This window comes from Pseudophryne corroboree, chromosome 4 (genome assembly GCF_028390025.1).
Source record: "Pseudophryne corroboree isolate aPseCor3 chromosome 4, aPseCor3.hap2, whole genome shotgun sequence".
NCBI classification, from domain to species: Eukaryota; Metazoa; Chordata; class Amphibia; order Anura; family Myobatrachidae; genus Pseudophryne; species Pseudophryne corroboree.
Window position 1 is genome coordinate 564,380,158 of NC_086447.1, and position 21,943 is coordinate 564,402,100.

The 21,943-nt window shown below is 48.3% G+C and overlaps 1 protein-coding gene across 6 annotated transcripts in view; it reads right to left on the minus strand.

Annotated features, from left to right (window-relative positions):
* Positions 1-21,943, minus strand: part of REPS1 (RALBP1 associated Eps domain containing 1) — a 403,472-nt gene that overhangs the window by 117,060 nt on the left and 264,469 nt on the right. The gene's annotated exons all lie outside the window — the stretch shown is intronic.

The window sequence follows — 21,943 nt, forward strand, 5'->3', positions numbered from 1 at the left end:
TAGCTAAACTACAGTGTAGCTGGATCTAAATTTACAGAGCCAAGCTGCCATAGAAACAAGTTCTATTGGGGAGTTTGTTAAATATCACATACAGGTACTGTACAGAAATTATTTCAACATCAGATACTGAGACAACACCTCTGTTTACACACAACACAAACTACAATTTAATTAAAAATACATATTAGCACTAATTGTCATTTAAAGGTTCCACGTAATAGCCCTTTTCCAGCCCCTTTCACACTGCACCCGTGTGCAATCTCTGCTCATCCGGCACTTGGAGATATCATATGCATCGGTGATCCGGCACTCCCTATGCTTTAAATGGGACCCAGGTCACCCGTTTAAACTGCATAGTTAACTGGGTTATTTTTTGGGAAACTTTTCCACTGTGCCAGGTTTGCCCTGGCAATAGCATGGGTTATAGCTGCAATGGAAAAGTATCGGTGGTGTATCATACAGATAACAACCATAGCCACTGGCAAAGCAGTGTAAGGTAGCTAATACGTATAGCATAAGTAAAAAATAAACTGAAATGTAATAATCACAAAAATATTATGCATTATATACGCACGTTATATATACAAAAACAGACAAAACAAATTATTTAAAAAAAACTCTCAGTTGTCAAATGGGTGCAAAATTATGTACTATTTACACGATTTAGAACTCTATGCCCTTGCTTACCAGCAAATCAATGTTCTCAATAGTTAAAATAAGAATTTACTCACCGGTAATTCTATTTCTCGTAGTCCGTAGTGGATGCTGGGAACTCCGTAAGGACCATGGGGAATAGCGGGCTCCGAAGGAGGCTGGGCACTCTCGAAAGAATTAGGACTACCTGGTGTGCACTGGCTCCTCCCACTATGACCCTCCTCCAAGCCTCAGTTAGGACACTGTGCCCGGACGAGCTGACATAATAAGGAAGGATTTTGAATCCCGGGTAAGACTCATACCAGCCACACCCATCACACCGTACAACTCGTGATACTATATCCAGTTTTACAACATGAAAACAACAGAGCCTCTCAACAGATGGCTCAACAATAACCCTTTAGTTAACAATAACTATTTACAAGTATTGCAGACAATCCGCACTTGGGATGGGCGCCCAGCATCCACTACGGACTACGAGAAATAGAATTACCGGTGAGTAAATTCTTATTTTCTCTGACGTCCTAGTGGATGCTGGGAACTCCGTAAGGACCATGGGGATTATACCAAAGCTCCCAAACGGGCGGGAGAGTGCGGGTGACTCTGCAGCACCGAATGAGAGAACTCCAGGTCCTCCTCAGCCAGGGTATCAAATTTGTAAAATTTTGCAAACGTGTTTGCCCCTGACCAAGTAGCAGCTCGGCAAAGTTGTAAAGCCGAGACCCCTCGGGCAGCCGCCCAAGATGAGCCCACCTTCCTTGTGGAATGGGCATTTACAGATTTTGGCTGTGGCAGGCCTGCCACAGAATGTGCAAGCTGAATTGTACTACAAATCCAGCGAGCAATAGTCTGCTTAGAAGCAGGAGCACCCAGCTTGTTGGGTGCATACAGGATAAACAGCGAGTCAGATTTTCTGACTCCAGCCGTCCTGGAAACATATTTTCAGGGCCCTGACAACGTCTAGCAACTTGGAGTCCTCCAAATCCCTAGTAGCCGCAGGCACCACAATAGGCTGGTTCAGGTGAAACGCTGACACCACCTTAGGGAGAAACTGGGGACAAGTCCTCAATTCTGCCCTATCCATATGGAAAATCAGATAAGGGCTTTTACATGATAAAGCCGCCAATTCTGACACTCGCCTGGCCGAAGCCAAGGCCAATAACATGACCACTTTCCACGTGAGATATTTCAGATCCACGGTTTTTAGTGGCTCAAACCAATGTGATTTTAAGAAACTCAACACCACGTTGAGATCCCAAGGTGCCACAGGAGGCACAAACGGGGGCTGAATATGCAGCACTCCTTTCACAAACGTCTGAACTTCAGGTACTGAAGCTAGTTCTTTTTGAAAGAAAATCGACAGAGCCGAGATCTGTACTTTAATGGAGCCTAGTTTTAGGCCCATATTCACTCCTGCTTGCAGGAAATGCAGAAATCGACCTAGTTGAAATTCCTCTGTTGGGGCCTTTTCGGCCTCGCACCATGCAACATATTTCCGCCATATGCGGTGATAATGATTTGCCGTAACATCTTTCCTGGCTTTAATAAGCGTAGGAATGACTTCTTCCGGAATACCTTTTTCCTTCAGGATCCGGCGTTCAACCGCCATGCCGTCAAACGCAGCCGCGGTAAGTCTTGGAACAGACAGGGCCCCTGCTGTAGCAGGTCTTGTCTGAGCGGCAGAGGCCACGGGTCCTCTGAGATCATCTCTTGAAGTTCCGGGGACCACGCTCGTCTTGGCCAATCCGGAACCACGAGAATTGTGTTTACTCCTCGCCTTCTTATTATTCTCAATACCTTCGGTATGAGAGGCAGAGGAGGGAACACATAAACCGACTGGTACACCCACGGTGTCACTAGAGCGTCCACAGCTATCGCCTGAGGGTCCCTTGACCTGGCGCAATATCTTTTTAACTTTTTGTTGAGGCGGGACGCCATCATGTCCACCTGTGGTTTTTCCCAACGGTTTACCAGCATCTGGAAGACTTCTGGATGAATTCCCCACTCTCCCGGGTGGAGGTCGTGTCTGCTGAGGAAGTCTGCTTCCCAGTTGTCCACTCCCGGAATGAACACTGCTGACAGTGCTAGTACATGATTCTCCGCCCATCGGAGAATTCTTGTGGCTTCTGCCATTGCCATCCTGCTTCTTGTGCCGCCCTGTCGATTTACATGGGCGACTGCCGTGATGTTGTCTGACTGGATCAGCACCGGCTGGTGTAGGAGCAGGGATTTTGCTTGACTTAGGGCATTGTAAATGGCCCTTAGTTACAGAATATTTATGTGAAGGGAAGTCTCCTGACTCGACCATAGTCCTTGGAAGTTTCTTCCCCGTGTGACTGCCCCCCAGCCTCGAAGGCTGGCATCCGTGGTCACCAGGACCCAGTCCTGTATGCCGAACCTGCGGCCCTCTAGAAGATGGGCACTCTGCAGCCACCACAGTAGACACACCCTGGTTCTTGGAGACAGGGTTATTAAGCGATGCATCTGAAGATGCGATCCGGACCATTTGTCCAACAGGTCCCACTGAAAGATTCTGGCATGGAACCTGCCGAAGGGAATTGCTTCGTAAGAAGCTACCATCTTTCCCAGAACCCTCGTGCAGTGATGCACCGATACCTGTTTTGGTTTCAGGAGGTCTCTGACTAGAGATGACAACTCCCTGGCTTTCTCCTCCGGGAGAAATACTTTTTTTTTTTTTTTTTTGGACTGTATCCAGAATCATACCCAGGAACAGTAGACGTGTCGTCGGAACCAGCTGTGACTTTGGGATATTTAGAATCCAGCCGTGCTGGTGCAGCACTTCCTGAGATAGTGCTACTCCCACCAACAACTGTTCCTTGGACCTCGCCTTTATTAGGAGATCGTCCAAGTACGGGATAATATAAACTCCCTTTTTTCGAAGGAGTATCATCATTTCCGCCATAACCTTGGTAAATACCCTCGGTGCCGTGGACAGTCCAAACGGCAGCGTCTGGAATTGGTAATGGCAATCCTGTACCACAAATCTGAGGTACTCCTGGTGAGGATGGTAAATGGGGACATGCAAGTAAGCATCCTTGATGTCCAGGGATACCATGTAATCCCCCTCCTCCAGGCTTGCAATAACCGCCCTGAGCGATTCCATCTTGAACTTGAATTTTTTTATGTATGTGTTCAAGGATTTCAAATTTAGAATGGGTCTCACCGAACCGTCCGGTTTCGGCACCACAAATAGTGTGGAATAGTAACCCCGGCCTTGTTGAAGTAGGGGTACCTTGATTATCACCTGCTGGGAATACAGCTTGTGAATTGCCGCTAGCACCGCCTCCCTGTCCGAGGGAGCAATCGGCAAGGCAGATTTTAGGAACCTGTGGGGTGGAGACGCCTCGAATTCCAGTTTGTACCCTTGAGATACTATTTGAAGGATCCAGGGATCCACCTGTGATCGAGCCCACTGATCGCTGAAATTCTTGAGGCGGCCCCCCACCGTACCTGGCTCCGCCTGTGGAGCCCCACCGTCATGCGGCGGACTTGGAAGAAGAAGCGGGGGAGGACTTTTGCTCCTGGGAACCTGCTGTTTGTTGCAGCCTTTTTCCCCTACCTCTGCCTCTGGACAGAAAAGACCCGCCTTTTCCACGCTTGTTTTTCTGGGTCCGAAAGGACTGAACCTGATAAAACGGCGCCTTCTTAGGCTGTGAGGGGACATGGGGTAAAAATGCTGACTTCCCAGACGTTGCTGTGGAAACTAGGTCCGAGAGACCATCCCCAAATAATTCCTCACCCTTATAAGGCAAAACTTCCATGTGCCTTTTAGAATCTGCATCTCCTGTCCACTGGCGAGTCCATAAGCCTCTCCTAGCAGAAATGGACAATGCACTTACTTTTGATGCCAGCCGGCAGATTTCCCTCTGTGCATCTCTCATATATAAGACTGAGTCTTTGATATGGTCTATGGTTATCAGGATCGTGTCTCTGTCTAGTGTGTCAATATTCTCTGACAGTTTATCTGACCACGCAGCGGCAGCACTGCACATCCATGCTGACGCAATAGCTGGCCTAAGTATAATGCCTGAGTGTGTGTATACAGACTTCAGGATCGCCTCCTGCTTTCTAAAAGCAGGTTCCTTGAGGGCGGCCGTATCCGGAGACGGTAGTGCCACCTTTTTAGACAAACGTGTGAGCGCTTTATCCACCCTAGGGGGTATTTCCCAACGTGACCTATCCTCTGGCGGGAAAGGGAACGCCATTAGTACCTTCTTAGGAATTACCAATTTTTTATCAGGGAAAAGCCACGCTTCTTCACACACTTCATTTAATTCATCTGATGGGGGAAAAACTACGGGTAGTTTTTTCTCCCCAAACATAATACCCTTTTTAGTGGTACCTGTATTTATATCAGAAATGTGTAACACCTCTTTCATTGCCTCAATCATGCAGTGAATGGCCTTAGTGGGCATCAGGTTAGACTCATCTTCATCGACACTGGTGTCAGTATCAGTGTCGACATCTGCGTCTGCGGTCTGATGTAGCGGGCGTTTCAGAGCCCCTGATGACCTTTGAGACGCCTGGACAGGCACAAGCTGAGAAGTCGGCTGTCCCACATTTGGCATGTCGTCAAATTTCTTATGTAAAGAGTCTATACGTGCACTCATTTCTTTCCATAAGCACATCCACTCAGGTGTCTGCCCCGCAGGGGGTGACATCCCTCCTAAAGGCATCTGCTCCGTCTCCACCTCATTATCCTCATCAAACATGTCGACACAGCCGTACCGACACACCGCACACACACAGGGAATGCTCTAACAGAGGACAGGACCCACAAAAGCCCTTTGGGGGGACAGAGTGAGAGTATGCCAGCACACACCGGAGCGCTATATAATGCAGGGACTAACTGAGTTATGTCCCCTATAGCTGCTTTTTCTATATAACTGTATATTGCGCCTAAATTTAGTGCCCCCCCTCTCTTTTTTACCCTTTTCTGTAGTGTAGACTGCAGGGGAGAGCCAGGGAGCTTCCTTCCAGCGAAGCTGTGAGGGAGAAATGGCGCCAGTGTGCTGGAGATAGCTCCGCCCCTTTTCTGCGGCCTATTCTCCCGCTTTTTTCTGGATTCTGGCAGGGGTATTTACCACATATATAGCCTCTGGGGCTATATATTGTGGTATTTTTGCCAGCCAAGGTGTATTTATTGCTTCTCAGGGCGCCCCCCCCCCAGCGCCCTGCACCCTCAGTGACCGGAGTGTGAAGTGTGTGTGAGGAGCAATGGCGCACAGCTGCAGTGCTGTGCGCTACCTTGGTGAAGACTGATGTCTTATGCCGCCGCTTTTCCGGACCTCTTCTTGCTTCTGGCTCTGTAAGGGGGACGGCGGCGCGGCTCCGGGACCGAACACCAAGGACTGGGCCTGCGGTCGATCCCTCTGGAGCTAATGGTGTCCAGTAGCCTATGAAGCCCAAGCTGGCTGCAAGCAGGCAGGTTCGCTTCTTCTCCCCTTAGTCCCTCGCTGCAGTGAGCCTGTTGCCAGCAGGTCTCACTGAAAATAAAAAAACTAATTTCTATACTTTCTCTCTAAAGGCTCAGGAGAGCCCCTAGTGTGCATCCAACCTCGGCCGGGCACAAAATCTAACTGAGGCTTGGAGAAGGGTCATAGTGGGAGGAGCCAGTGCACACCAGGTAGTCATAATTCTTTCTAGAGTGCCCAGCCTCCTTCGGAGCCCGCTATTCCCCATGGTCCTTACGGAGTTCCCAGCATCCACTAGGACGTCAGAGAAATGATGTTTTCTGTAATAGCATGTATAACAGACAACAGAAAATTATCCCATGTAGTAGCTTTTGTTAATACATTTTAATATATGAGCGTTTGCAGTAATATATGTGAAAACTACAGTACAGATCGCTAATTCATAACTGGAAAGAATCAACACTTCATTGGTATTCACTACAGCAACATTTTTCTGGAAAAGGCAACATGCATTAAATGGCTGTTGCTGTGACAATGTTTCCTTCTCATTCTTACTTATGTTTCATGAAACCAATTTGTTACAAAAATATTAATTTTTTAAGTTTTAAGTGCCATTAATATTTCCTGACACATTTCTATATTTGTTTGTTGGTAGTGATCTTTATTTGCTGCTGAGAATGGACCTCCCAGGTCTCTGAATTTGTCCCTTCTCTGGCTGCCTACACATGGACCCTTGCTGCTGCATTCACAACACAACTCCCTGGTCCACAAGCTGCTTTGGCTGTCATCCTTTACATTAATTTACCCTATAATCCTGTTGGTTTTAGCCTGTTCCCTCTAACTTTTTACTACTTGCTATAACACTAAATACTTAATAGTACTATTTTTGTTTTCGATGTCAGTAAAGCGACTTTTAGTCCTGCTAGAGAAAAGCGCAATATATATATAAAATGTATATTATTGTATTATAATTATGCAAATAATGAGCTTCAATAAATTGTAACTCCCACCACTTACAAAATGAGAACACAGACAATAACCTACAGCAATCGGAATATAAGGCATTGCAATATAAGGGGATAGGGACATATGCTGAGAGTTATACCTAGTTTGCTGCACGAGAAGAAAACAGACTGTGTTACTATGCGACTGGTCACTGGGCTTCACGAGATACCTTTCTGGGGGTAACACAGATTGGGAAATAAGGCAAAACAATAGATTGGGTCTAATCATTTATTGTGAATCAGTCATATCTTGCAGGATCTATGGAGGGGAAGAACACTTATTAAGTTCTAGAACTTTGATACCCTGGCCAAAGAGGGTACCCAGTTTGGGCAGGTGCTGCTGCAGCAGTCTCCGCACGTAATGGAAACTTTGGGACGTCCCTATCGTACTAAGGCTCCCCAATATCCCTTATAGATGCCAGAGATAATAGGTTTTTAATTACCTACCGGGAAATTCTTTTCTCGTAGTCCATAAAGGGATATTGGGCGCCCGCCTCAGTGAGTTGACTTTTCTGCAGGTTGTCTTTTCTATAGTTACCTGTTCAGCTGTGCTGTTTGGTTGCCAGCCGTTGCTGGTTGATTTATGTTGTGCTGGTGTATAAATCTCACCACTCATTGTTATGTTCCTTCTCATATGTGCGTCCTCTCTTCTACGGACACTGTTTTACCTATAAATGCCTGTGGGAGGGGGCATAGAGGGGAGGAGTCAGCACACCCAGTGAAGAAATTTAAAGTGCACCGGCTCTTTTGGACCCTGTCTATACCCCATCGTACCAAGTCTCCCCAATATCCCTTATGGAATACGAGAAAAGGATTTACCGGTAGGTAATTAAAATCCTATTTGCTTTTGTTTAGTATCTCAAGGAGGTTGAGTAAGCCTCCACTGGGAGCAGCAGAAAACTACGGACATTGGGGGTCATTCCGAGTTGTTCGCTCGCAAGCTGCTTTTAGCAGCTTTGCACACGCTAAGCCGCCGCCGCCGCCTACTGGGAGTGAATCTTAGCTTATCAAAATTGCGAACGAAAGATTAGCAGAATTGCGAATAGACAGTTCTTAGCAGTTTCTGAGTAGCTCCACACTTACTCGGCATCTGCGATCAGTTCACTCAGTTTCGTTCCTGGTTTGACGTCACAAACACACCCAGCGTTCGCCCAGACACTCCTCCGTTTCTCCAGCCACTCCCGCGTTTTTCCCAGAAACGGCAGCGTTTTTTCACACACTCCCATAAAACGGCCAGTTTCCGCCCAGAAACACCCACTTCCTGTCAATCACACTCCGATCACCAGAACGAAGAAAAAAACTCGTAATGCCGTGAGTAAAATACCTAACTGCATAGCAAATTTACTTGGCGCAGTCGCACTGCGGACATTGCGCATGCGCATTAGCGACTAATTGCTCCGTTGCGAGAAAAAAATAACGAGCAAACAACTCGGAATGACCCCCATTGGGGATAATTCAGAGTTGATCGCAGCAGCAAATTTGTTAGCAGTTGGGCAAAACCATGTGCACTGCAGGGGGCAGATATAACATGTGCAGAGAGAGTTAGATTTGGGTGGGGCGTGCTCAATCTGAAATCTAAATTGCAGTGTAAAAATAAGGCAGCAAGTATTTACCCTGCACAGAAACAATATATCCCACCCAAATCTAATTCTCTCTGCAAATGTTATATCTGCTCCACCTGCAATGTACATGGTTTTGCTAACAAATTTGCTGCTGCGATCAACTCTGAATTACCCCCTTAATGCAGACATTCTTCAAACTTTACTTGGGGGGCAGGGGGGTGATGCGCCTGGTATTACAAAAACATATTTTCCTTGGTTATGTAACCAGGCAGTTAACTTGATGTACATTATCAGACCGGTTAAAGTAGGTATGATTGAGATACATTCTTTGCGCAACAAAACCGCCCTGACTGACCTGATTTACATAAAGGTAGATGCTATTCTTCTGTAACCTTTGCCCGCTAGCAGTGGGTGATCTCAAAATAATAAGTGCTGTTACAAACTGAACTTTTAATAAGAAAAGGCCTGTGTAAACTGACCTGCTGTTGATGGCTACCCAGACAGGAGTACCCTTACTGATAGGTCAGTTACCATAAGAAAAATGTATAGGCCACCAGAGGTAAACATTTTCCAGTCCTGGACCATTTTAAGTTTACATAGCTGAAAACCACTCTTGTCAGGCTAGAAAAAAAGGTCAGATGACAACCTCAGAATCTACCCCAACAGACTTGAGAAAACTGTCCTAAGACCAGCTAGTGGATCTCTAAATGACGCTGAACCCAACAGGATAAGGTTGAGCCAAACTTGCAAATGCAACCAACACTATGGGAGCAAGTTCCACCATATCCGGGTTGGCTTCAGGACATTCGGAACCAATCGACTGGATTACCAATGCCTTTTCCAACGGAAGAAAAACTTTCTGCGACTGTGTGACCAGTATTATTCCCAGACATGGGAGTTTTCTAGTTGGCTCTAAGTGATATTTCGGAAGATTTAGAATCCACCCGTGATCCAGGAGTAGTTTGGTTGTGAGGTCAATGCTGTTCAACAACCTCTCCCTGGATGGTGCCTTTATCACAAGATCGTCCAGGTACGGAATTATGTTCATCCCCTGCTTGCGGAGGAGAAACATCATCTCTGCCATCGCCTTGGTGAACACCCTCGGTGACGTGGAGACCAAATGGCAGGGCCTGGAACTGGTAGTGACAGTTCTGTAGTGCAAAGCGTAGATCAGCCTGGTGAGGCAGCCAGAATGGAATATGAAGGTATGCATCCTTGATATCCAGAGACACTAGGAATTCTCCCTCCTCCAGACCGGTGATCACCGCTCTCAGTGACTCCATCTTCAATTTGAACACTCATATAAGTACGGATTCAACGATTGTAGATTCAAAATCGGCCTTACCGAACCGTCCGGTTTCGGTACTACAAACAAGTTGGAATAATGGGGGTCATTCTGAGTTGATCGCTAGCTGCATTAGTTCGCTGTGCAGCAATGAGGCAAAAAACCGGCACTTCGGCGTATGCGGCGCAATGCGCACGCGCAACGTATTATTAAAATGAACGATGTAGTTTCACACAGGGTCTAGCGAAGCTTTTCAAATTGCACTGCTGGCCGCATAGTGATTGACATAAAGTGGGCGTTTCTGGGTGTCAACTAACTGTTTTCAGGGAGTGTTCGGAAAAACGCAGGCATGCCAGGAAAAACGCAGGCGTGGCTGGGCGAACGCAGGGCGTGTTTGTGACGTCAAAACAGGAACTGAACAGTCTGAAGTGATCGCAAGCGCTGAGTAGGTTTTGAGCTACTCTGAAACTGCACAAAAAACAACAACTTTGTAGCCGCTCTGTGATTCTTCTGTTCGCACTTCAGCTAAGCTACAATACGCTCCCAGTGGGCGGCGGCATAGCGTTTATACGGCTGCTAAAAACTGCTAGCGAGCAATCAATTCGGAATGACCACCAATATCCCTTGTTTTGGAGAGGAGGTGGAACTGGAACAATGACCTGAGTCTGTACCAGTTTTTGAATGGCATCCTGTAAGGTTATACTTGCCTCTTGTGAAGCTGGTAAGCCTGATTTGAAGAATCTGTGAGGTGGGAGCTCCTGAAACTCCAGTCTGTAGCCCTGGGAAATAAGATCTATGACCCAGGGATCCTGGCATGTTGTCAGAATGTGACTGAAATGTTTTAGTAGGGCTCCCACCTGCCAGTCTTCCAGGCCCACCATCATGCTGAAGGCTTTGAGGAAGCAGAACTGGAGCTCTGTCCCTGACAACCGGCAATTGCTGGTTTGCTTGGTTTACCTCTAGTGCCTCTGTTAGCTGTAAAAGATCCTCTGGCTCTTCCCTTAAACTTAGCAGTCCGAAAGGACTGTAGAGTAGGTGCTAAGTAGGTCTTTCTGGTTGGGGGAGCTGCAGAAGGAGGATATATAGACTTACCTGCAGTAGCTTTGGAGAGCCATTTGTCTAGTTCATCTCCAAAAAAGGCCTCTCCTGCGAAGGGTAGACCTTCCACGCCTTTCCTGGAGTCCACAGTCCACTAGCGTAACCATAAGTCCCTTCGTGCTGACACTGCCATAGCAGTGGTGCATGCATTAAGCAAACCTACTTTTTTTATGGCTTCCACCATAAAGTTCGCAGAGTCCTGTATATGTTGCAGGAGTAACACAATCTCCCCCCTAGATACGGAATCCAACCCTTCAATTAGGTTACCTGACCATATAGCAATGGCTTTAGTAATCCACACACATGCTATAGTGGGTCTCTGAGCCACCCCAGCAGCTGTGTACAAGGATTTGAGTGTAGTCTCAATCTTACGATCAGCTGTGTCTTTCAGGGAGGCTGCACCAGGGACGGGTAACACAATCTTCCGTGACAACCTGGACACAGATGCATCTATCATCGGTGGACTTTCCCATTTTTCCCTATCCTCAGGAGGAAAAGGAAAAGATGAGAGTAACCTTTTAGGGATTTGGAATTTCTTATGAGGATTAAGCCAAGGTTCTTCAAACAGGGTATTCAATTCCTTTGACACAGGAAAAGTGACTGAGGACTTCTTTTTTACATTAAAATAATGCTGCATTCACACCGCAAATGCCGGGTCCTACCCGGTAAGACAAACGTGTACTTACCGGGTGGGATCCGGCATTTGCGCTCCGTTGCAGGCTTCCCGACCCGGCAATATACCGGGTCGGTTGCCATGACAACGGAGGCCGCAGCAGCAGCAGGGGCGGAGGTGGAGGCGGCGTCGGGAGATGAGCTCATCTCCAGCGCCGCCTCTCCCTATCTTGTGAATGGGAACCGTGTCGCATCGACACGGCTCCCATTCACACCGCACCTGACCCGGTAATCAACCCGGGTAAAACCCTTCTTTTTTACCGGGTTGATTTACCGGGTCAGGCGACCCGCTAAATCGCCCAGTGTGCTTTCACATCGCACACTGACCCGGTTCGACACGGCAATATGCCGTGTCGGTACCGGGTTATTTGTGCGATGTGAAAGGGGTATAAGATTCTTCACACTGCTCTGACACCTTATCAGTAATTTGTAGCACGTCTCTGATAGCTTCTATAAGAGCCTCAATTCCTTTTTTTTTTAAATATATTTATTGAATTTTTTAGATAAAGAGACATGTACACGAAAAAACATGAATTGCATAAAATGTATCGAATGCGACTATAGAATACAAAGTGGTAGCATTATGCAAAAGAGACAATGAGGACAATTAGAACAATTTGTACAAAGTGTCCAAAAGTGACAATGAGGTCCCAATTGCTCTGAAGGATAGAAAGAGAAAAGTTGTGGTGCTTCAGGACCTTCTCAGTAACATCAACAGAAAGTATCGCCTAAAAATGGGACACGACAGCATAAACATGAAAAGTGATAGCTAAAATAAGATTTTACTCACCGGTAAATCTATTTCTCGTAGTCCGTAGTGGATGCTGGGGACTCCGTAAGGACCATGGGGAATAGCGGCTCCGCAGGAGACTGGGCACAGCTAAGAAAGTTTAGGACTAACTGGTGTGCACTGGCTCCTCCCACTATGACCCTCCTCCAGACTTCAGTAAGGATACTGTGCCCGGAAGAGCTGACACAATAAGGAAGGATTTTGAATCCCGGGTAAGACTCATACCAGCCACACCAATCACACCGTATAACTCGTGATAATATACCCAGTTAACAGTATGAACACAACAGAGCCTCTCAAAAGATGGCTCAACAATAACCCTTGTAGTTAACAATAACTATATACAAGTATTGCAGACAGTCCGCACTTGGGACGGGCGCCCAGCATCCACTACGGACTACGAGAAATAGATTTACCGGTGAGTAAAATCTTATTTTCTCTGACGTCCTAGTGGATGCTGGGGTCTCCGTAGGGACCATGGGGATTATACCAAAGCTCCCAAACGGGCGGGAGAGTGCGGATGACTCTGCAGCACCGAATGAGAGAACTCAAGGTCCTCCTCAGCCAGGGTATCAAATTTGTAGAATTTTGCAAACGTGTTTGCCCCTGACCAAGTAGCAGCTCGGCAAAGTTGTAAAGCCGAGACCCCTCGGGCAGCCGCCCAAGAAGAGCCCACTTTCCTCGTGGAATGGGCTTTTACAGATTTAGGGTGGGGCAGTCCAGCCGCAGAATGTGCAAGTTGAATCGTGCTACAGATCCAGCGAGCAATCGTCTGCTTAGAAGCAGGAGCACCCAGCTTGTTGGGTGCATACAGGATAAATAGCGAGTCAGTCTTCCTGACTCCAGCTGTCCTGGAAACATATACTTTTCAGGGTCCTGACTACGTCCAGTAACTTGGAAAGTCCCAAGTAGCCGCAGGCACCACAATAGGTTGGTTCACATGAAAAACTGATACCACCTTAGGAAGGAATTCGGAACGAGTCCTCAATTTTGCCTTTCCCATATAAAATACAGATAAGGGCTTTTGTCAATTCTGATACACGCCTGGCCGACGCCAAGGCCCACAGAATGACCACTTTCCACGTGAGGTATTATAGCTCCACGGATTTAAGTGGCTCAACCCAATGCGACTTCAGGAAATGCAACACCACGTTGAGATCCCACGGTGCCACTGGAGGCACAAACGGGAGCTGACTATGCAGCCCTCCCTTAACAAAAGTCTGAACTTCAGGCAGTGAAGACAGTTCCATTTTGGAAGAAAATCGATAGAGCCGAAATCTGGACCTTAATGGAACCCAATTGTAGGCCCATAGTCACCTCTGACTGTAGGAAGTGCAGAAATCGACCTAGCTGAAATTTCTCCGTTGGGGCCTTCCTGGCCTCACAGTACGCAACATATTTTCGCCATATGCGGTGATAATGGTTAGCGTTCACTTCTTTCCTAGCTTTAAATAGCGTAGGGATAACTTCCTCCGGAATTCCCTTTTCCTTCAGGATCCGGCGTTCAACCGCCATGCCGTCCAACGTAGCCGCGGTACGTCTTGGAACAGACAGGCCCCCTGCTGCAGCAGGTCCTGTCTGAGCGGCAGAGGCCATGGGTTCTCTGAGATCTTTGTAACTTTTAGTTGAGGCGGGATGCCATAATGTCCACCTGTGTCCTTTCCCAACGGTGTACAATCATTTGGAAGACTTCTGGATGAAGTCCCCACTCTCCCGGGTGGAGGTCGTGTCTTCTGAGAAAGTCTGCTTCTCAGTTGTCCACTCCGGGAATGAACACTGCTGACAGTGCTAACACAAGATTTTCCGCCCATCGGAGAATCCTTGTGGCTTCTGCCATCGCCATCCTGCTTCTTGTGCCGCCCTGTCGTTTACATGAGCGACCGCCGTGATGTTGTCTGACTGGATCAGCACCGGCCGGTGTTGAAGCAGGGGTCTAGCCTGACTTAGGGCATTGTAAATAGCCCTTAGTTCCAGAATATTTATGTGTAGGGAAGTCTCCTGACTTTTCCATAGCCTTGGAAGTTTCTTCCCTGTGTGACTGCCCCCCAGCCTCGAAGGCTGGCATCCGTGGTCACCAGGACCCAGTCCTGTATGCCGAATCTGCGGCCCCCTAGAAGATGAGCACTCTGCAGCCACCACCACAGCGACACCCTGACCCTTGGAGACAGGGTTATCCGCCGATGCATCTGAAGATGCGACCCGGACCACATGTCCAACAGATCCCACTGGAAAATCCTTGTATGGGACCTGGCGAATGGAATTTCTTCGTAAGAAGCTACCATCCTTCCCAGGGCTCGCGTGCATTGATGCACCGACACCTGTATACGTATTAGGAGGTCTCTGTCTAGAGACGACAACTCCTTGGACTTCTCCTCCGGGAGAAACCCTTTTTATCCTGTTCTGTGTCCAGAAACATACTCAGGAACAGTAGACGCGTCGTAGGAACCAGCTGCGACTTTGGATATTCAGAATCCAGCCGTGCTGTTGTAGCACTTCCCGAGATAGTGCTACTCCGCCGAACAACTGCTCCCTGGACCTCGCCTTTATAAGGAGATCGTCCAAGTACGGGATAATTATTTCGGCCATTACCTTGGTAAATACCTCGGTGCCGGGGACAGACCAACAGCAACGTCTGGAATTGGTAATGACAATCCTGTACCACAATTTTGAGGTACTCCTGGTGAAGAGGGTAAATAGGGACATGCAGGTAAGCATCCTTGATGTCCAGTGATACCATGAAATTCTCCAGGCTTGCAATAATCGCCCTGAGCGATTCCATTTCGAACTTGAACCTTCGTATATAAGTGTTCAAGGCTTTCAATTTTAGAATGGGTCTCACCGAACCGTCTGGTTTCGGTACCACAACATTTTGGAATAGTAACGCCGGCCTTGAAGGAGGGGTACCTTGATTTCACCTGCTGGAAGTGCAGCTTGTGAATTGCCGCCAGTACTACCTTTCTCCGAGGGCAGCAGGCAAGACTGAGGTGAGGTAACGGCGAGGGGGAGTCGCCTCTAACTCCAGCCTGTATCCCTGTGATACTATTTGCAGAACCTAGGGATCCACCTGTGGGCAAACTCACTGGTCCCTGAAGTTCCCGAGACGCGCCCCTGCCGCACCTGTCTCCACCTGTGGAGCCCCAACGTCAAGCGGTGGACTCAGAGGAAGCGGGGGAAGATTTTTGATCCTGGGAACTGGCTGCTGGTGCAGCTTTTTCCTTCTTCCCTTGTCTCTGTGCAGAAAGGAAGCGCCTTTGACCCACTTGCTTTTCTGAAGCCGAAAGGACTGTACCTGAAAATACGGTGCTTTCTTAGGCTGTGAGGAAACCTGAGGTAAAATTTTTTCCTTCCCAGCTGTTGCTGTGGATACGAGGTCCCAGAGACCATCCCCAAACAATTCCTCACCCTTATAAGGCAGAATCTCCATGTGCCTTTTATTGGCAGCATCACCTGTCCACTGCCGGGTTTCTAATACCCTCCTGGCAGAATGGACATTGCATTTATTCTGGATGCCAGCCGGCAAATATCCCTCTGTGCATCCTTTATATATAAGACGACGTCTTTAATATGCTCTATGTTAGCAAACTATTATCCCTGTCTTAGAGTATTAATATTATCTGACAGGGTATCAGACCACGCTGCAGCAGCACTATTTATGCTGAGGCAATTGCAGGTCTCAGTATATAACCTGAGTGTGTATATACAGACTTCAGGATAGCCTCCTGTTTTTTTATCAGCAGGCTCCTTCAAGGTGGCCGTATCCTAAGACGGCAGTGCCACCTTTTTTGACAAACGTGTGAGCGCCTTATCCACCCTAAGGGATATCTCCCAACGTGACCTATCCTCTGGCGGGAAAGGGTACGCCATCAGTAACTTTTTAGAAATTACCAGTTTCTTATTGGGGGAACCCACGCTACTTTACACACTTCATTCATTCATCTGATGGGGGAACAAAACACTGGCTGCTTTTTCTCCCCAAAAATAAAACCCCTTTTATGTGGTACTTGGGTTCATGTCAAAAATGCGTAACACATTTTTCATTGCCGAGATCATGTAACGGATGTTCCTAGTGGATTGTGTATATGTCTCAACCTCGTCGACACTGGAGTCAGACTCCGTGTCGACATCTGTGTCTGCCATCTGAGGTAACGGGCGCTTTTTTGAGCCCCTGATGGCCTTTGAGACGCCTGGGCAGGCGCGGGCTGAGAAGCCGGCTGTCCCACAGCTGTTTTACGTCATCCAGCCTTGTAAGGAGTTGACACGGTTAATACCTTCCACCTATCCATCCACTCTGGTGTCGGCCCCACAGGGGACGACATCCCATTTATCGGCCTCTGCTCCACCTCCACGTAACCTTCCTCATCCCACATGTCGACACAGCCGCACCGACACACAGCACACACACAGGGAATGCTCTGACTGAGGACAGGACCCCACAAAGTCCTTTGGGGAGACAGAGAGAGAGTATGCCAGCACACACCAGAGCGCTATATAATGCAGGGATTAACACTATAACTGAGTGATTTTTCCCCCAATAGCTGCTTGTATAAACAATATTGCGCCTAAATTTAGTGCCCCCCCTCTCTTTTTAACCCTTTGAGCCTGAAAACTACAGGGGAGAGCCTGGGGAGCTGTCTTCCAGCTGCACTGTGAAGAGAAAATGGCGCCAGTGTGCTGAGGGAGATAGCTCCGCCCCTTTTTCGCGGACTTTTCTCCCGCTTTTTTATGGATTCTGGCAGGGGTATTTATCACATATATAGCCTCTGGGGCTATATATTGTGATATATTTGCCAGCCAAGGTGTTTTTATTGCTGCTCAGGGCGCCCCCCCCCCCCCAGCGCCCTGCACTCTCAGTGACCGGAGTGTGAAGTGTGTATGAGGAGCAATGGCGCACAGCTGCAGTGCTGTGCGCTACCTTGGTGAAGACTGATGTCTTCTGCCGCCGATTTTCCGTATTCTTCTTGCTTCTGGCTCTGTAAGGGGGCCGGCGGCGCGGCTCCGGGACCGAACACCAATGGCCGGTTCCATGCGGTCGATCCCTCTGGAGCTAATGGTGTCCAGTAGCCTAAGAAGCCCAAGCTACCACCAGTTAGGTAGGTTCGCTTCTTCTCCCTTTAGTCCCTCGCTGCAGTGAGTCTGTTGCCAGCAGATCTCACTGTAAAATAAAAAACCTAAAATATACTTTCTCTCTAGGAGCTCAGGAGAGCCCCTAGTGTGCATCCAGCTCAGCCGGGCACAGGATTCTAACTGAAGTCTGGAGGAGGGTCATAGTGGGAGGAGCCAGTGCACACCAGGTAGTCCTAAATCTTTCTTAGCTGTGCCCAGTCTCCTGCGGAGCCGCTATTCCCCATGGTCCTTACGGAGTCCCCAGCATCCACTAGGACGTCAGAGAAAGAGGAATGACCCCTAATCAACTAGAAAACAGGACATGTCGGACATACAAAGACAAGACAAGGCAGGGAGGGGAAAGGGGGTAGAGAGGGGAGGGGGGATAAGGCACATGCGCTTAATTGTAAAAGAAAACAATAGAAAGAAGTGCATGTTGTTCACAGTTTAAGGTGGGTTCGATTAGCCATATATCATCATTGCAATGCTAGTAATAATCCTGCGACACTAGTGATGATCCAGAAGTAGAAACAATGTAATTTCAATTATAAAATTAGAATATGCGATTGCGTGTGTGCATCAAGGATATCAATAAAGTGACCATTTCTGTAAAAATTTATGTCTGCCAGATTGCATGTCTAATCGTGCATATTTTCTATCGAAATACAAAATCTGTAACATTTTCTGCTTTACTTCCGCCAGTTGTGGAGCCGATTTCCGAGTCCAGTGCATGGGCGGATCCAGAAAAAAATGACAGGGGGGGCACCATGACTTGGGGGGTACTTTGTGCGCCAAAGGCAAGCACGCTCCTGGGAAAGTGGGTGTGGCCCACAATAATAAGCGTGGCTTCAAAGGGAATGCTGTATCCATGAGCTAGTGGGTAACAGGAATGGTAGACACGGAGACACAGTGGGTGACAGGGAAAAGTTGACATGGAGAGGGAGAGGGTGATGTTTTGAAGAGGGTAACAGGAGAGAGAGGCGGATGTCGAGATAGTGATGCAGGGGAAAGGCAGTGTGTGAAAGGAGAGGGTGACAGGGAGAGGAAGTGGATGATGAGAGGGAGAAGGTGACGGCAGAGGCAGTAGGAGACAGGGAAAGGTAGTGGGTGACATTAAAAGGGTGACAGGGAGAGACAATGGATGATACCAGATAGAGGTTGATGGGGAGAGGCAGTGGATGATATATAGGGGGGCACTGGGCTGAATGGGAATAGGCAATGACATGGTGGGAAGGGGTGGCACTATGCTGGAGAAGGGGGTACACTGGGCTTAATAAGGGAGGGAATACCCAGGGCTGGTAGGGTGGGAGACATTGGGATGGGAGGGGGGCCAGTGAGATGGTGGGGGACGCTAGGCAGGATGGGAAGGGGGCAGGGGGATCCCTGTGACTGAACTGGCAAGTAGGTTCTAGGTGGGGGGGCAATGACATCGATGGGCGCAGTGGGCTGGTGGGGGGAACACAAAGAATTACCCCTACCCACTGATATACCACCCCTGTACCCCCACACTAACACTGTTGATGGCCCCCTGCTATGGAAACTGTTCCCTGGTACTGGCATTGAGAAGAGTGGATGGAAGGTACCAGGGGTAGGATGGGGAGCGGACCTTTACCTGATGTCAGATATGGAGATCTGGCTGCAGCAGGGCCGGTGCTAGGGTGTTCGGCGCCTCCCTGCAAACTATAAATTTGCGCCCTCCCATAATCCTTTGGCGCGCCGGGAAAAGGGGTGTGGTCTCACAAGTAAGGGGCATGGCAACACAATAGTACCCCCATTTAAATTTACGCCAAAATGTAGCACAATCTTATTTATCTTATACATAATGCCTCCCCAGTAGTAGCGTCCTTATACGTAATGCCTCCCCCAGTAGTAGTAACATCCTTATACATAATGCCCCCCAGTAGTAGTAGCGTCCTTACATGTAACGCCCGCCAGTAGTAGTAGCGTTATACTTAATGCCCCCCCTCTAGTAGCGTCCTTATACGTAATGCCCCCCCAGTAGTAGTAGCGTCCTTACAAGTAATGGCCCCCCCAGTAGTAGTAGCGTCCTTACATGTGATGCCCCCCCAGTAGTAGTCAAGTCGTTATACGTAATGCCCCCCCAGTAGTAGTAGCGTCATTATATGTAATGCCCCCCCCCTGTAGTTGCGTCCTTACACGTAATGCACCCCCCCAGTAGTAGCGTCCATAAAACGTGTGCGCACACACACAATTCACACACAGACACACACACACACACCCACCCACCATATATACACACACACATTTCTCTGTCACCCACCACTTACCTAAGCCACTGTCTCCCTCAGTACAGCACTGCAGCAGCCTGGTCTGTGTAGCGCCGCCCCTTCCGTCCCGTTTAGCTCCGCCCATCCGGTCCGTGTAACTCCGCCCCCTCCTTTGATATGTACCGAGCCACTGACACACAGGTGAGGGGTCAGGTGAGGGGTGGGGAGTGGGCTTTTCATGCTGCCAGCGCCGCACAGCAGCTGGCAGCAGTACGGGTGTCAGGACGGCACTCAGCAGCAGGACGCGGACCGGACAGAGGGGGACTTCAGTGCAGTCTAGCAACAGGACTGCACCATCTCCCCCCGGCCCCCGTACAGCAGGGGGCCGCCGCCGCGTCCCATTTTCCCTTACAGTGTCGTGCAGAGCACTATCAATTAAAAAAAATCTTCTTCTAAACGACAGGGGGGGCACGTGCCTTGGTGCCCCACCCCTGGATCCGCCACTGGTCCAGTGTATTAAAATACATTTTCTAGCAATCGTTAGGATTGTAATTAAAAGTGAAAATCCAGGTGATTTGATAGAGAAAAAAAGACCAGGATTTGTAATTCAGTCCCATACAAGCTAAGGGGTCAGGCTGAAAATGTGAGTGAAAAAATAAGATTTTACTTACCGATAAATCTATTTCTCGTAGTCCGTAGTGGATGCTGGGACTCCGTAAGGACCATGGGGAATAGCGGCTCCGCAGGAGACAGGGCACAAGAATAAAAGCTTTAGGATCAGGTGGTGTGCACTGGCTCCTCCCCCTATGACCCTCCTCCAAGCCTCAGTTAGGATACTGTGCCCGGACGAGCGTACATAATAAGGAAGGATATTGAATCCCGGGTAAGACTCATACCAGCCACACCAATCACACCGTACAACTCGTGATCTGAACCCAGTTAACAGTATGATAAAACGAAAAGGAGCCTCTGAAAAGATGGCTCACAACAATAATAACCCGAATTTTTGTAACAATAACTATACACAAGTATTGCAGACAATCCGCACTTGGGATGGGCGCCCAGCATCCACTACGGACTACGAGAAATAGATTTATCGGTAAGTAAAATCTTATTTTCTCTGACGTCCTAGTGGATGCTGGGACTCCGTAAGGACCATGGGGATTATACCAAAGCTCCCAAACGGGCGGGAGAGTGCGGATGACTCTGCAGCACCGAATGAGAGAACTCCAGGTCCTCCTCAGCCAGGGTATCAAATTTGTAGAATTTTGCAAACGTGTTTGCCCCTGACCAAGTAGCTGCTCGGCAAAGTTGTAAAGCCGAGACCCCTCGGGCAGCCGCCCAAGATGAGCCCCTTTCCTTGTGGAATGGCTTTTACAGATTTTGGCTGTGGCAGGCCTGCCACAGAATGTGCAAGCTGAATTGTACTACAAATCCAACGAGCAATCGTCTGCTTAGAAGCAGGAGCACCCAGCTTGTTGGGTGCATACAGGATAAACAGCGAGTCAGATTTTCTGACTCCAGCCGTCCTGGAAACATATTTTCAGGGCCCTGACAACGTCAAGCAACTTGGAGTCCTCCAAGTCCCTAGTAGCCGCAGGTACCACAATAGGTTGGTTCATGTGAAATGCAGAAACCACCTTAGGTAGAAATTGAGGACGAGTCCTCAATTCTGCCCTGTCAGAATGAAAAATTAAGTAAGGACTTTTATATGATAAAGCCGCCAATTCTGACACACGCCTGGCTGAAGCCAGGGCTAACAGCATCGTCACCTTCCATGTGAGATATTTGAAGTCCACAGTGGTGAGTGGTTCAAACCAATGTGACTTTAGAAAACTCAACACAACATTGAGATCCCAAGGTGCCACTGGAGGCACAAAAGGAGGCTGTATATGCAGTACCCCTTTTACAAATGTCTGAACTTCAGGCATTGAAGCCAGTTCTTTCTGGAAGAAAATCGACAGGGCCGAAATTTGAACCTTAATGGACCCTAATTTTAGGCCCATAGATAGTCCTGTTTGCAGGAAATGGAGGAAACGACCCAGTTGAAATTCCTCTGTAGGGCCTTCTTGGCCTCACACCACGCAACATATTTTCGCCAAATGCGGTGAT